The sequence below is a fragment of the Alnus glutinosa genome, chromosome 10, assembly GCF_958979055.1.
Source record: "Alnus glutinosa chromosome 10, dhAlnGlut1.1, whole genome shotgun sequence".
Lineage (NCBI taxonomy): Eukaryota > Viridiplantae > Streptophyta > Magnoliopsida > Fagales > Betulaceae > Alnus > Alnus glutinosa.
The window spans coordinates 167,693-181,684 of NC_084895.1; the positions used below are offsets into that span (position 1 = coordinate 167,693).

The 13,992-nt window shown below is 36.1% G+C and overlaps 1 protein-coding gene across 4 annotated transcripts in view; it reads left to right on the forward strand.

Moving 5' to 3' along the window:
- LOC133880437 (FT-interacting protein 3-like) overlaps positions 1–13,992 on the forward strand; it is a 56,903-nt gene that overhangs the window by 34,076 nt on the left and 8,835 nt on the right. For 2 of the 4 annotated variants that reach the window (XR_009902285.1, XR_009902286.1), the window contains one exon: positions 1,533–1,620. The exons of 1 other annotated variant lie outside the window; for it this stretch is intronic. The gene's annotated coding sequence lies outside the window, so the exon portion shown is untranslated. Of the gene's footprint in view, positions 1–1,532; positions 1,621–13,992 lie in introns of those variants that run through there. One more of the 4 variants, XR_009902287.1, reaches the window with a different exon arrangement.

Genomic DNA, 13,992 nt, shown 5'->3' on the forward strand with positions numbered 1-13,992 from the left:
ACTTGATACCAATCGGGGCAGCAACATTTTCGGTGGAATAGGTCGGGGTCTGCACCTTAGATAGGGCTTCGGTCATTTGGTTGGTGAAGTTGGTAAGGATAGAGGATATTGGTGGTGGGTTATTATCGGTGACAGAGTCGGCCATAGCAGGAAGAATAGGATTAGGTAAGAGCAGCTAAGTTAACAGCCTTCTCCCCTTCACATCCGGGAAAGTGGAACAAAGTGGGGAACAAAGTGGGGAGGAGGACAAAGTGGGGAACAAAGTGGGAAGAAAAAGACAAAGTGGAAAGTCTTTTTCACTTTTTTTGTCCTCTTTTTTTTTTTTTTTTTTTTCGGTTTCTGATTTCTTCTTCCTCTTTTTCTTGGAAACTCCGGCCGGAAGCGCAGGAGAAAAAAAAAACGAAATCTGAAGACCGATCAGAGGAACCCGATCCTTCCGGGGTCCGGTCAACGGTGGGTTGTGGGTTGCGCGGTGCTGCAACGTCGGAGCCTCAGTGTCCCTGGGCTGAGCGCAGGGACGGAAGTTGGTGGTGGCCTGACGGCGTGTTCTCCAGTAGCGCCGTTCTGGTAGCGGTAGTGTGCGGGAGCGGGAGGCAGCCTTGGGTGTGGTGGAACCCGATCCTTTCGGCAGGTGGGTCGTCGGAGGGTGACGTCGATCAGTTCAAGGAAAGGTGGGTCATCTCCCCCTCCCTCATCTCAATCTCCAGCTCTGCCAGCCAGAGAAAAGAAGAAAAAAAAAAAAAAAAAAAACAAGGCAAGATCACAACCGCTCTGATACCATGTCAACAATTAGGGATAAAAACTTGTTTTCTTATTCTTTCATTTGATTGAATACTCTTTAAATAGAGTTACATTTGTCTTACTTTTAGTCTATACGCAATTTATGCCTAGAATTACACCTGTAATCACGGCATGTCTATCTCCTAGATTTTCCTGTCTTCTACTTTTGACTCTTTACAACTCACGCTTGTCTTTTACTTTTGACTTTACAACTCACGCCAACAGTAGCTATATGCAAACTGATTTTTATATTCTGACAGATTCCATTAAGCACATATATACTATGTTCATAAAAGTGCAAACGCATCAAACACTCTTGGGGAAGAAATTGAAACTAGTTTTGTTTTTTAATATTCTATTAGCTAGTTTCAATGACTGCTCGCTTTAATTATAATTTAGTACCATGCACCTACATTCTTCGAGAGAAATGCCACGTAGACTTCAAACTGGATATTCTTAAACACGCACTTTTTGACGTAGCAGTGAAAATTACCATTAAATTTTTAGATGGATCTAATACTAGTAATTTTCATCAAATAATGATTTTTTACTTTTACGTCAATAAATGTGTACTTGAAAGTATGATGTTATGTACGTAGGATTGCATCTAGCATTCTTATTCTTCAAAGGGATTATGTTTAAAAATTTATTTTATGAATTACATTCAAATTCACTTTGGATGATGTTAATTACATTCAGTTCTTGACAGAATCTGGTTTTGAAAATCTTCTTGGGTATTATTTTTTGTACAGTTTGACCAATGGCAAAGCCCAAAGAAGATTTTTCACTCAAGGAGACCAAGCCGAACATCAGTGGCATGAAGAACACGAGCAGTACTTCGCCACAACCTCGTGGAGCAAATGCAGTTCATGTTTGTGAAGATTTTGAAGGCAAAGGATTTGCCTGGTATCTGTGATCCTTATGTAGAATTGATACTTGGGAACTACAAGGGCACCACTAGGTTCATTGAGAAGAAGTCAAATCCGGAATGGAACCAAGTCTTTGCCTTCAAGAAGGAGACGATTCAGTCATATGTTAATGTTGGGATATTTACCCTTTTGATTTCTTGATTGTTGGTACAGTTTCCGGTATGGTGACGTGTCGCCTAAAGATTCGCTGCTGATTCCTGCCGAATACCTCAACCCTGCAAAAAGGAACAAACAACTCGTCGGGGGTGCCGACTACGCCCACTCCGATGCCTAAGTCAGTCTAAAAAGTTTTCTGCAGAGTATTCTGAATCTTAATCTCAAGAGCTTAGAGAATTCGTAATCGTATACCTGGTGTGACGGTCTTTATTTATAGGCCGGACCTTCTTGACACCTAGTTGGATTAGGAGTTTGAGTCCTAGCCTGTTTGAATTTTAACCAGATTTTTAGGGAATTCGGGTAGGAGTGTGAAGTCCGTAGTTGATTGCGTTTGTACTTCTTTAGACTTGATTCCGTGTCAATAACCATTCTATCCCATAAATTAAGGATCTGTAGACTATCCCTGATCTTCTGGGATTTCATCCTTATCGCACTCTAAGACGAGTGTGGCGCATGGCACCTTTTAGAAGATTGTAGCACATTTCAGCCAACCTCCGAGGTGATGATATCCGAGATGTTTTCGCTCCGACCTGGAGATCTCGGAATATATTCGCATCATAACGGGGTTGTGTAAGTCCGAGATGTTTATACTCCGAGATGTTGACACATCCAATGGGTATCACCCCGAGGGGATATCACACTGACTCGATATCATACCGAGGCGTTATTACTCCGAGACACAAATATCCGAGATATGTTCACTTCGTTTCGGCTAGGAGATCTCGGGATATTATATATACCGTAACCTAGAATGTTAAGACCGAGACATTGTCATATCTCCGAGATGTCTTTGGACCTAAACGACCTTCTCTTCGCTGGGCGGAACTGTGCGGAACAAATGTCCGAGACATAACTCCGAGATGTCATTGGATCCACGTATCTTTAGGGTTGATTTTATCCCTAACATTGATGAATGGTTGTTTTTTACTCGAGTATGTAGATGGCATGGGGGCTTCTTTGTTTGTGGTTGTTGGGGTTTTTTATTTGTGCGTTAAAATTTCTCTCATCGATCATACACCTATATAAAAGCTTGAATTTACTTTAAATAGACTGTTATGTCTCGGTCACCTATGTAACTATGTTGATATCCTTTGATCAACTGTAAATTCTACGGTCGAAAGCAACTAAGAGGTATCGCCAACCTTATTTAAGAATTCCATTATAATAAAATGTTACGGGGCTTAATTTCTTAAGAACGTAAAAGATAGATTATGGGTAGTTCAAGGAACCCTTACACCTCTCAAATTAACTCAACAGCTGAATATTAACTCAACTTTGCTTAATTTTATTAATTAACTTATGGTGTCTTTAAATAGATCGAAGTTTATAATGCATAGTAAAAGTAAAAGACTAACTAGAATAAATCATTCTAATGATAATAATTATCTCTAATATTTAAATTATAATCAATAATCTTAATGTTATCAATAAAAATAACTTATTATCTCTAAGATATTTTAATCCTAAAATACCTCTACTAGATTTGTAACAATCAGGCTGGCTTTGACACTTAATCCTCGATCAACTTCTTAAGTTTTCCATTGTTAATATTTTCATCGTCCCAGAGGTTGAAAATATACGTATATTCAATGGCTGAATATACGTATATTACTGAACAACTTTACTAACTTTTGTGATTCACTAATCAATGAGAGTACTACAGCACAAAAAATCTAAGGAAAATACTTGAGGTATTTCAGTTGTGACTACAATTTTCTTACAAGAGTGAAATGATTTGCTACAGTTTTTATTTTATAATTGATGAAATGATTACGAGTATATGGTTGACAAACCAGGTACTAACTAATCATTTCACCAATTATAAACATGAACCTCAATTTGTAAAGAACTTTATAATAAAAGTTGTAGTATCTCTAGCTAGTATTCCTTTTGATCTAGTCACTGATTACATATATAAAGAGTTGTGCATATGTTCACAGCAATGGTCAAAGTTGCGTTTGGAGCTAGCTAGTCCCAATTTACTAACATTTAGGACGACCTCTTCCAACCTAGCCCACTGGTTGATATCCAGATTGCTACTTGATTGAAAACAATCATCATGTGAATGCCCATCAGACATCCTAAATTTTAATTTAGACCTACTAGTTGAAATGATATTATGTTCAGAGATGCTGCATAAAAACTCCCATATACTTTCTCCACAATGTCAATGAACTCTTGCTAGCTTGTCCTAGGGATCCCAGTTAATCTTGTTATTTCCAGCAATAAGGTCAATCATAATCTTGTTGCTTGATTCCGCTGTAGGGAGCTCAACCCAATCAAGCCTGGCCTGTTGGATCGAAACAATGGTGTGCATGGGAATTGAAGGAAATGCTATTTGCAAACATTTACATGATGGGTGTACGTCTCCTCGGTTGGTCTAGTTTCAAGTTTCTTGCTTTTCATCAAGCTTGCTTAGAACCCTTAGAAAGAAACAAGAATAGAACATAACTCTGCCGTTGGTCTCTTAATGGCACGTTTGAGTGTTCGAATTCAGCTATAATTTACTGTGCAAATTCCAAGGCAAAGTAAAGTTGAAAAAGATGTTTGAATGGTTTTATTTCCTGAGACAAAATTAGAAAATGTTGGATAATATCTCATTTGTTTTTGAAAAATTGCGAATACCAATAGAATTTAATTTTTAAAAACAATGCACCCAAACACCTAGTGCTGAAAACTCATTCGTTTTTTTTTTTTATTATTTTTTTTTATTTTTTTATGAGCAATTGTGCTAATCTTTGAGATAACTTGGAAGAAGTGAAATGGGAATTGAAAATTTGGCCTTTGATTACCAAACAGCTTCGAAGACGGGGAGTTCCTGCCTCATTTCTTTTGTTCTTTTTGGGAACCGGGACCCCTTTTTATTGGTGAAAATTCTGTTGAGTGCCACTTCTTATGCAAGCAAGCAAACAAAAACCAAATTCCCCTCCCGAAAAATATAATTAATTGGTGATTCGTTTTCCATGTAATTCATAAACAAAAAGTTGTTTTTGGCCTGCATAGTTGTGTCCCGCGTATCTTTGTAATTAAATCAGATCGATCGGAACTATAACGTGGATCGTTGCTTTATATATATATATATATATATATATATATATATATATATATATATATATATGTATTACACCCGCAACCACATTATTGGACTAGCTAACTTTTCGATTGGACTATAATGATTGCGCGTAAGAACGCCAGACTGTTTTCACCATCAAATATTCATGATCACTCTCTATAAAAAACTACAATATATATGTTGAAGTTTGTGTTACATAAACTTTACGCGTTTGCATGTTGAGTAGAAGATAGTCCACATGATTCTATGACCATTATTTACTCGATCCTCTTTTTGCCCATTTTTCTTTACCTCCATTTCTTTTTAAGAAAGTGGACATGGCCCTATCAACTTTATACAGATTAATGCCAGCCATTATCATATGATGAACCCAGCAACACCTACAGTAGGTCACTAGAAGTTTCTGCTCGCTTCAGTGTGAATTTGTTGGCTTTCATTTTCTTGTTAAACAGCCACACACACCCAAATTTGTATCATACAATCGATAGTTTCTGTAAGTCGTAAAAAAATCTTAAAAGATCTAAGCTTTGGTGTAGGCGTGAATATGATGAAAGAGAATCACGCACAAGATTTTAATATTATTTTTTTGAATAAAATCTGCACAAAAATGAAAAGAATCATACAAAATATTTGCATATAATATTTTTTTTTTCTTTGTCTACAAAAGTTTTGCTTTGACTCCAAATTTAAGGTTATTTTTCTATTTTTATTTATTTCTTTTATTTTCTTCAAGTATTTTGTTTGAAAAGTTCTCAAACTTACCCTATATAAAAGTATGTTTGTATTATTTTGCAATTCAACTTTTGAGTATCGATAAATAATACTTCAGTCTTTAGAGTTATTCTCTGTTTGCTTCTTTGGAGTGATTAGGGTATCTCTCTTCCATAATTATTATTTTCTCTCTTCCTGAGTTTTTTTTTTTAGTCCTCAATCACTACAAAAAAAAAATGAAAAAATAAAAAAATTAGGGTTTTAGTATCGCTTGAATAGTGTCATTTTTAGGCAAAAACAACACTTCATTTATCGTCATTTGCTAAATAGCACTAAACATAGGGGTAAAACCCATTTTGGTACTTCTGTTACATTTTTCGTCTAAATATTAACGTTCTGTCACGTGTTAACTGCTGAGGTTGACATATGACACTATATAAAAATAAAAATAAAAATAAAAATAAAAATAAAAATGATAAAATAACTTTAAAAATTAATTAAAAAAAATTGTTTGATGGTTTTTGGCCCTTGGGGGTAGTTCGGCCACCCCCAAGAGCCAAACCCTTTAAACAAAATTTAGAGGGCACGGGGGTGGTTCGGCTACCCCTAAGGGCCAAAACCCATCAATTTCTTTTTTCTTTTTCTTTTTTTTTTTCTGCCATGGGGTGGCCGAACCACCCTCATGATGGCCAAGGGACCCCTCTTTTTTTGTTTTTTCTTTGTATAAATTATTTTGTTTTTTATTTTTTTATAAATTTTATTATTTTATTATTTTTAATTAATTTTTAAAGATTTTTATTTTTAATTTTTTCTTACATAGTGCCACATGTTAATTTTTTTTTCGACACATGGAAGACCGTTAATATTTGGACAAAAAATATAACAGAAGTATTAAAGTGGTTTTTACCTTAAACTCAGATACCACTTTATGAAACAAATGAAAATTCAGTTACTAAATTTAAAAAAACTGAAAAATCAGGTACCAATAAGGTATTTAATTAACCCTTATTTTTTTAATAAGATCGGCACAAAAATGGAAATGATCATACAAAATATTTGCAAATAATTTTTTTTTTCTTTGTCTACAAAACTTTTGCTTTGACTCCAAATTTAAGGTTATTTTTCTATTTTTATTTATTTCTTTTATTTTCTTCAAGCATTTTGATTGAAAAGTACTCAAACTTACCCTATATAAAGGTATGTTTGTATAATTTTGCATTCAGCTTTTGAGTATCGATCAATAATACTTCAGTCTTCAGAGTTATTCTTTGTTTACTTCTTTGGAGGGATTAGGGTAGCTCTCTTTCATAATCATTATTTTATCTCTTCCTGAGTTTTTTTTTTTAGTCCTCAATCACTACCAAAAAAAAAAAAATTCAGGGTTTTAGTATCGCTTGAATAATGTCATTTTTAGGCAAAAAACGACACTTCATTTATCGTCGTTTGCTAAATGGCGCTAAACATAGTGATGAGATTCAAAATTAGCGTTATTTACCGTTCAAACGACGCTAATTAAAGTCATTTGGGTTCAAACGACACTATATTGTTAGTGTCTTTTGAACAGTAAACGACAGATAGTGTCGTTTTACTATACAAATGACGTTAATCTAAATAATTAATTAAATTAAAAAAAAAATGATGAAGCTCAGGCTACCCCCTCTCTCTCTCTCCTCTATTTGTTTGTTTGTGTTTCTTGTCGTATGGAGCTTGGACATGAGAGGGGAAGAGAATACGAGAAAAAAAAAAATGAGGCGGGGGGGGGGGGGGGGGGGGGGAGATGCAGTACGTACGTTGGTCATGAGAGGAGGAGAGAATAAGAGAGAAGGAGAAGAAGAAGAGGGGGAAAGATGCAATACATACGTTGGTCATTAGAGGGGCAGAGAATAAAAGAAAAGAAGAAGAGAAGAAAAAAGAAAGAAAGAAGGGGGCCGTTGGTCATGAGAGGGGGAGAGAATAAGAGAAAAGAAGAAGAAGAGAAGAAAAAGGAAGAAGGAAAAAAAAAAAAAAAAAAAAAAGTGGGACGTTGGTCATGAGAGGGGGAGAGAATAAGAAAAAGAAGAAGTAGAAGGGGGATGTAGAATAAATAAAGAAGGGGGAGAGAAAAAGTGAGGATTAATGTTGTTTGAATAATAAATCGTTTATTGTTCAAACGATGATAAGTTTAAATCTAGAGTTGTTTGAATGGTAAATGATGCTAAAATGTTAGTATTGTTTACTGTTCAAACGATGCTAAATTTAAATTAACGTCGTTTGAACAGCAAACGATGCTAATTTTAATTTTAGCGCCATTCGAAGAGTAAACGACGCTAAATAGCGTCATTTTGCGTCGTTTCGTACAAACGACACTATCCCAATCAACACTAAATCTATTTTTTTGTTTTTATTTTTTGGTAGTGAATTCTTAACCTCTGCTACTATCTTACATTGTCAAAACAATTTTAGTTTTGCTTGCCATCAATTGGTATTAGAGGTTAGCGTCTTATTAGAGTAATTTTTTCATCAGTTGTCGTGACTGGTGGTCGTGGTTGGCGTGGACAGGTTCCAAATGAGGAAGTCCGGCCCCTAACATGAATGCAGTGTACAAGACGTGATGATTGAAAACTTGCAGAGGCAAGTTGCGGAATTGAACTATCGTCTAACGGTGCAAAACATGGAGATCCATTGCGATATTGACAATCGCGATCCAGAATCCAATTTCGAGAACTCATATCACAATCTTGTTCTAGTCCGGGAACAATGTGTTCGGGATGAGCGGCATGGAGAATTAGGCTTCAAAGTTGAGCTACCTAAATTTTCTAGCATTCTCACTGCCTTGACTGTTGTTAGCAAGTTTCAAGTCTATCTACCAAATCCATCTCATGTGGAGGAGGAAGATGAAATTATTGAGGAATATTTTTCTGTAGATTGGGTCTCTCCACCAATCTATGACATTTATCCTGACGAAAATGATCTATTGGAGGAGATAAATTTATTTCTTGATACCATAAAAATTATTGAAGAGAATAATGTCCACCTTGTGTTTGATGAACGTTCAAAGAGTGAAAATATATTAATGGGGCTTGAGAAAAGTAATTATGTTGATTTGCTTGGGATTGAAAATTTTCTGTCAAATTTTCCTAAGCAAAATCTTGATATTGATATTGGTTTATTTTATTTAGTTTCCCGTTTCGATATTTATGCATATGTTTTTTAGTTTTCATTTTCAATAAGAATTGGGTTTTTCCTTTTCCTTGTTAAATTAGGAGTGTATCTTAGTTTATATGTCTTTCCTTCTTCAATTTGCTTTCCCTCCGAGGTGCTTTCCAATTTAATGGTGATTGGTTAGAAAAGAGTCTTCCCAGGGTACTATAAAGTAAGAGTAGCGAGGAGAAAGACAGAACAGAATAGATTGGATTGTAGCTTTCTTCCTACCGTAAGGTTAGAGGAATAAATAATGAATTATAACCCATTAGCTCTATCCCTTCTCTTGATAGTAGCTCCTATCGGTTTAGAGAAAGCTAGGATGGGTCCTATCAAATAAGCATTTCTATAAGATAAGTCATGTTCACATGTCTTGTGAACTTTCAACCATCAAAAGTGTAAGGTCAAATGAACAGTCTCTTCTTTTTTCATTTTGAACCCGAGCTTATTCTTTTAGATCTTCTCCGTTCTCTGGTTTATAAGGGATACACACTCAATAGAACAATATCGTTTTGAAGTATCAATTAAATTTCAGTCTTTTAGAGTTATTTTTCTGTTTACTTATTTGGGACAACTATGGTATTTCTCTTCCCTATTTGTTATTTTCTCTCTTTCTGAATTCCCTTCTCAATTTTCAATTCTTAGTTTATGCTGCTATCATACACTATCAAAACAATTTGAGTTTTGCCTTGCAACGGAATAGTAGAATGATCAAAGGAGAAGATACGTGGCATACTTTTCACTTTCTACTTACCCCTACTTGGTAGATATGGATGGGGAGATAGTTTGGCAGATAATCGTTTCTATGAAGCGATTAAAAAAAAAATTAGAAATAGAATTTATAGTGATATACAATTGTAGTAGCACACATATGGAAAGTAATGGAGGACGTTTAAGGAAAATGTTTTGGGAATATAAAGGGAGATTACACATATATGTATTATGTTGGGAATAATCCAGTTTAGTCTGGCCCCACTCAAAGGTCATGGGCCTCCAAACAGGCATCGACCCAGAAAGAAGTATGAGCCCCGGACCCATGCGACGTGTCTCCCGAAAAAGAGCCCATTTGGAAAACGCCCAATAAGCTTGCCCTAGAAATGGCTACCTCCAGGGATACGTGATTGGCAGCGTACCTGGATCTAACCCGGAGATGAGCATGCCCCAAGCCCTAGTCTGACTTCCCATAATGAGTCTCAGGAAGAACGTGCCTTGGAAATTGAGGTGTCAACCCAGCCACTGAGGAAGGAGGTGGTTAGTAATGGAGGACGTTTAAGGAAAATGTTTTGGGAATATAAAGGGAGATTACACATATATGTATTATGTTGGGAATGATCTAGTTTAGTCTAGCCCCACTCAAAGGTCATGGGCCTCCGCACAGGCATTGGCCCAAAAAGAAGTATGAGCCTAGACCTATGCGATGTGTCTCCTGAAAAAAGAGCCCATTTGGAAAACGCGCAATAAGCTACTCCTAGAAATGGCTACCTCCAGGGATACGTGATTGGCGCTGTACCTAGATCTAACCCCAGGGATGAGCATGCCCCAAGCCCGGAGTCTGACTTCCCATAATGAGTCTCAGGAAGAATGTGCCTTGGAAATTGAGGTGTCAACCCGGCCACTGAGGAAGGAGGCGGTTAGGTTAGAACTTTGAGTAATCCCATATCGTATACGATCCGGAGAAATTTGGTCAAGATATTGCTCTAAGACGAATAAGGAAAGAATCCCAATTCTGGTCCATTTAATATTCCAAGTCCAAATCAAGCTCTGGCAGCGCGGTTAGGCCATGCTGGGGACGAAATGAACCTTTACACCAGGTATGAAAACTAGACTGAATTATTGTGTATTGGGTGTTTTGTTTCCTCATAGTCTGATTTAGGCATCGAAGTGAGACCCGCCGGCCTCCCTCCGGTGAGTTCTCTTGACCTTGTTTGTTTTGCAGTAACTATAGTTTCACGAAGGAGCATAGAAGAACATGTTGTTCGTGCCATATCAAAAACTGTTCTAACATATTATATTTGAATTATTAATGGGAAAATATCCGGAATAATGATGAGAACATTTTGGAATATTAATAAAGTCACTCCCTTCAATAATTATTTATGCACTCAACTTCTTCTTCTTTTGGTTAATTTTTTCACTTTTATATTCTAAGACACTCCTTAGACACATTGAGCCATCAATTATCGATTAATCAAAACTTTTTTTATATTTCAAATTTTCTTTCAAGCCTTTTTTATTACTACGTACAACTATAATGTTATGTACAATGACGAGGGATCCTTTGGTTCTAAGTCTATAGTCAACTATTAAACATATGGGTCACACACACACTCCCTTCTCTTTTATGTGGTCGCTAGGGCTTAAAAAATATGCTTATATAACACCCCTCTTGCTTCTGCAACTTTTTGGACTTATCTAAATCAAACGCAGCCTATGACTAATAGATCGATGCTCGTGCCATTCAATTGCTAGTGTTTTTCAATGTATCCTATGTGACTTCACACCTTACCGTTCGAAAGGTTACTTTATGCCGATCGAACGGTTACTTTTCTCTCCAACCTGCATGGTACTTTCACCTAACTATTTGAATGGTTTGACCATTGAATGGGCAGAAGGATTTGCTGATTCATTGTAATACCCTAAACACAAATTAGGGTTAAGCACTTAAGCATGCTCTAATTATAACTTAAAGATGCTAGGATTGGTTCTCAATTTGTAAAGTGTGAGATTATGGACTTTTAAGAGTTCCTATGAAGCCCGAACGTTCAAGTGAGACATCAAGCACTCGATGACGAACATTCGAGTTGGATCTTGAACGATTGAGTGGAAACTAGAACGTTTGAAGTTGGATAGTCAACGTTTGATAGTACAGCCGAACATTGGACTATAGCTCTATACTAGAACATTCGATAGTACAGCCGAACGTTCGACTATAGCTATAGACTAGAACGTTCGATAGTACAACTGAGCATTCACTTAAAACCGTAAGACCGTATGTCCGATAATACACCAAACGTTCGATGACTAACAATACTGAAAAATAACACCTAAGTCTTATCCTCTGTGATTCTAACCTATAAGTACCCCTACCCTCGTTCCTTCACCCTATTTCTGCCCCTTCAATCAATTTATTCCTAGAGTGAGAGAGAGCGAGAAAGAGAGAAAGAGTGATTTGGAGAGACAAGGAGCTCTCTTGGTCCTTTGTTCTTCAAATGAGGTAAATTTCCTAGCCTAACTTGTTTTTATTAGTGTTATTATGTTGTAATCTTACTTCTTATATATTGTTTAGTTATTTTTTGTAGCATAACTTGAGTTTTGAATCCCTAGCTAGGTTTTGGTTTTTATACAAAATTAGCGATGGATTAGTAGTTTAATGATGTTGGGCGTATCATGTTCTAAATGTGAGTGTTATTGTGGTTTAGGACTATGTTACAGATCTTATAAGGACCTTAGGTCGTGTCGAAATGAAGTCTGGAAGGGAATTTTGGTTTAGAATGGGTTTCTGCCTAGAAACGAATGTTTGACCTCTTCTGGCCGAGTGTTCAAAATCGAGGCAGAACATTCAACCCCTTCCGGCCGAACATTCGATATGAAAACAATAAGCCTATTTTGAATAGTTTAGGACTTAAGGGTCTTCTTAGCTCAAGGTTAGAGGCTAATGTCAGCTTTTTTCACTGATTTGGAGGTTTGAGAGTATTTGGAAGATTACCAGGTGGAAACCTACTACTCAAGTGAGTAAAACTCACAGGGATACTTGTTATTTACATTTCTATATAGCATGATTATTTTATGTATAAAACTTGCATATTTACAACTCACATGAAATACTTTTTAGAATACTGTAAACTCTATTTTGTGAAAATGATTAATGAATAACAAGATAATGAAAATGATGTATTTGTAAATACATGCATGTAAAAAACTATGAATTAAATTGCATTGTATGATATAGTACACCGTTACGTGTGGGATAACTGCCATGTGCTTACTGTTATACATGTTAACCTTATGGTCAAAGTGATTTACTTTTAATATTTGGCCTAAGATCCAATGGTTGTTTGTGACCGGCACAACCACATTTGATTGGTTGTCACCCAAGGTTTAACTCCAGATGGCATCATATGACATGCTCTGCTGTTGGGTCTTCCGGACAATATTGTATTGAAGGCTAGCATCATGACTGGTATGCATCATTAACGAGTTAATTATTGTCCCTTGGGCTTGGACCTAAAAGATCCATTCTAGGTAAGATTACAGGAGAATTGTTAGTTGCCCAAAGGACAAGAACACTCAAGTAATATAATAACCCGTCACTCCATGGCTTCCAGTAGGCTTCATTATGGCATGGCGGTGATGAGTTTGAATATACAAAGTGTGAGCTTGTATGGTAAAAGATAACAAAAAGAAGCTTACAAAAATAAGAACAATTTTGGTAAAGAAACCTAGAGGCTATAATTGGAGAATTGGAGAATAAATTTGCAAGAAGGAGAAAAGAAACTTAGAGGCTAAAATTAGGCTTCAATTATTTATATTTTATATATATAATTGATTACCGATTATTACTCAGATTTCTAAATCTTTATAACCAGTAACTACAATCGGCCTAGGCGGTTATCCGATTATTCGGTTGTGGGTATTTCTAGTTATGCGGTTAATGGTTGTTGACAATTATTAGTAGTTAGCGGTTAATAACTGTCTCGCTTGTACACCTCTACCTTCAACACTCTAAAAATAAAATTGCACATATTTGGATTGAACTCTGATGTTTGATTTTCATAAAAATATTCCTGGTCCGTGAGAGAGAGAGATGAACTACTGTTTGTAAGTACAGTGAATTTTTGTTGTAGCATTCAAAGGTTGCTTGATATGTGAAGATATCGGCAACATTTTTGTCAAAATACAACTGATGTTGACACTAGAAATCGTGGTTCGGCACAATACGTTGTGACAATCAACGATATTTGAAACACTGCTTAAGGATAGTTACGTTCTAGAGATACTAGTCACATCATGAACAACAAAGTTATACTTCATGCCAACGTTCTTGCGATTAGCTTTCAACATAGGGAATTATTGTAACTTGACAATATTATTCTTCATAAGTATATTGGTTACAAAAAAAAAAAAAAAAAAACTCATAAATTAGGACTTTTATCGAGATACTTC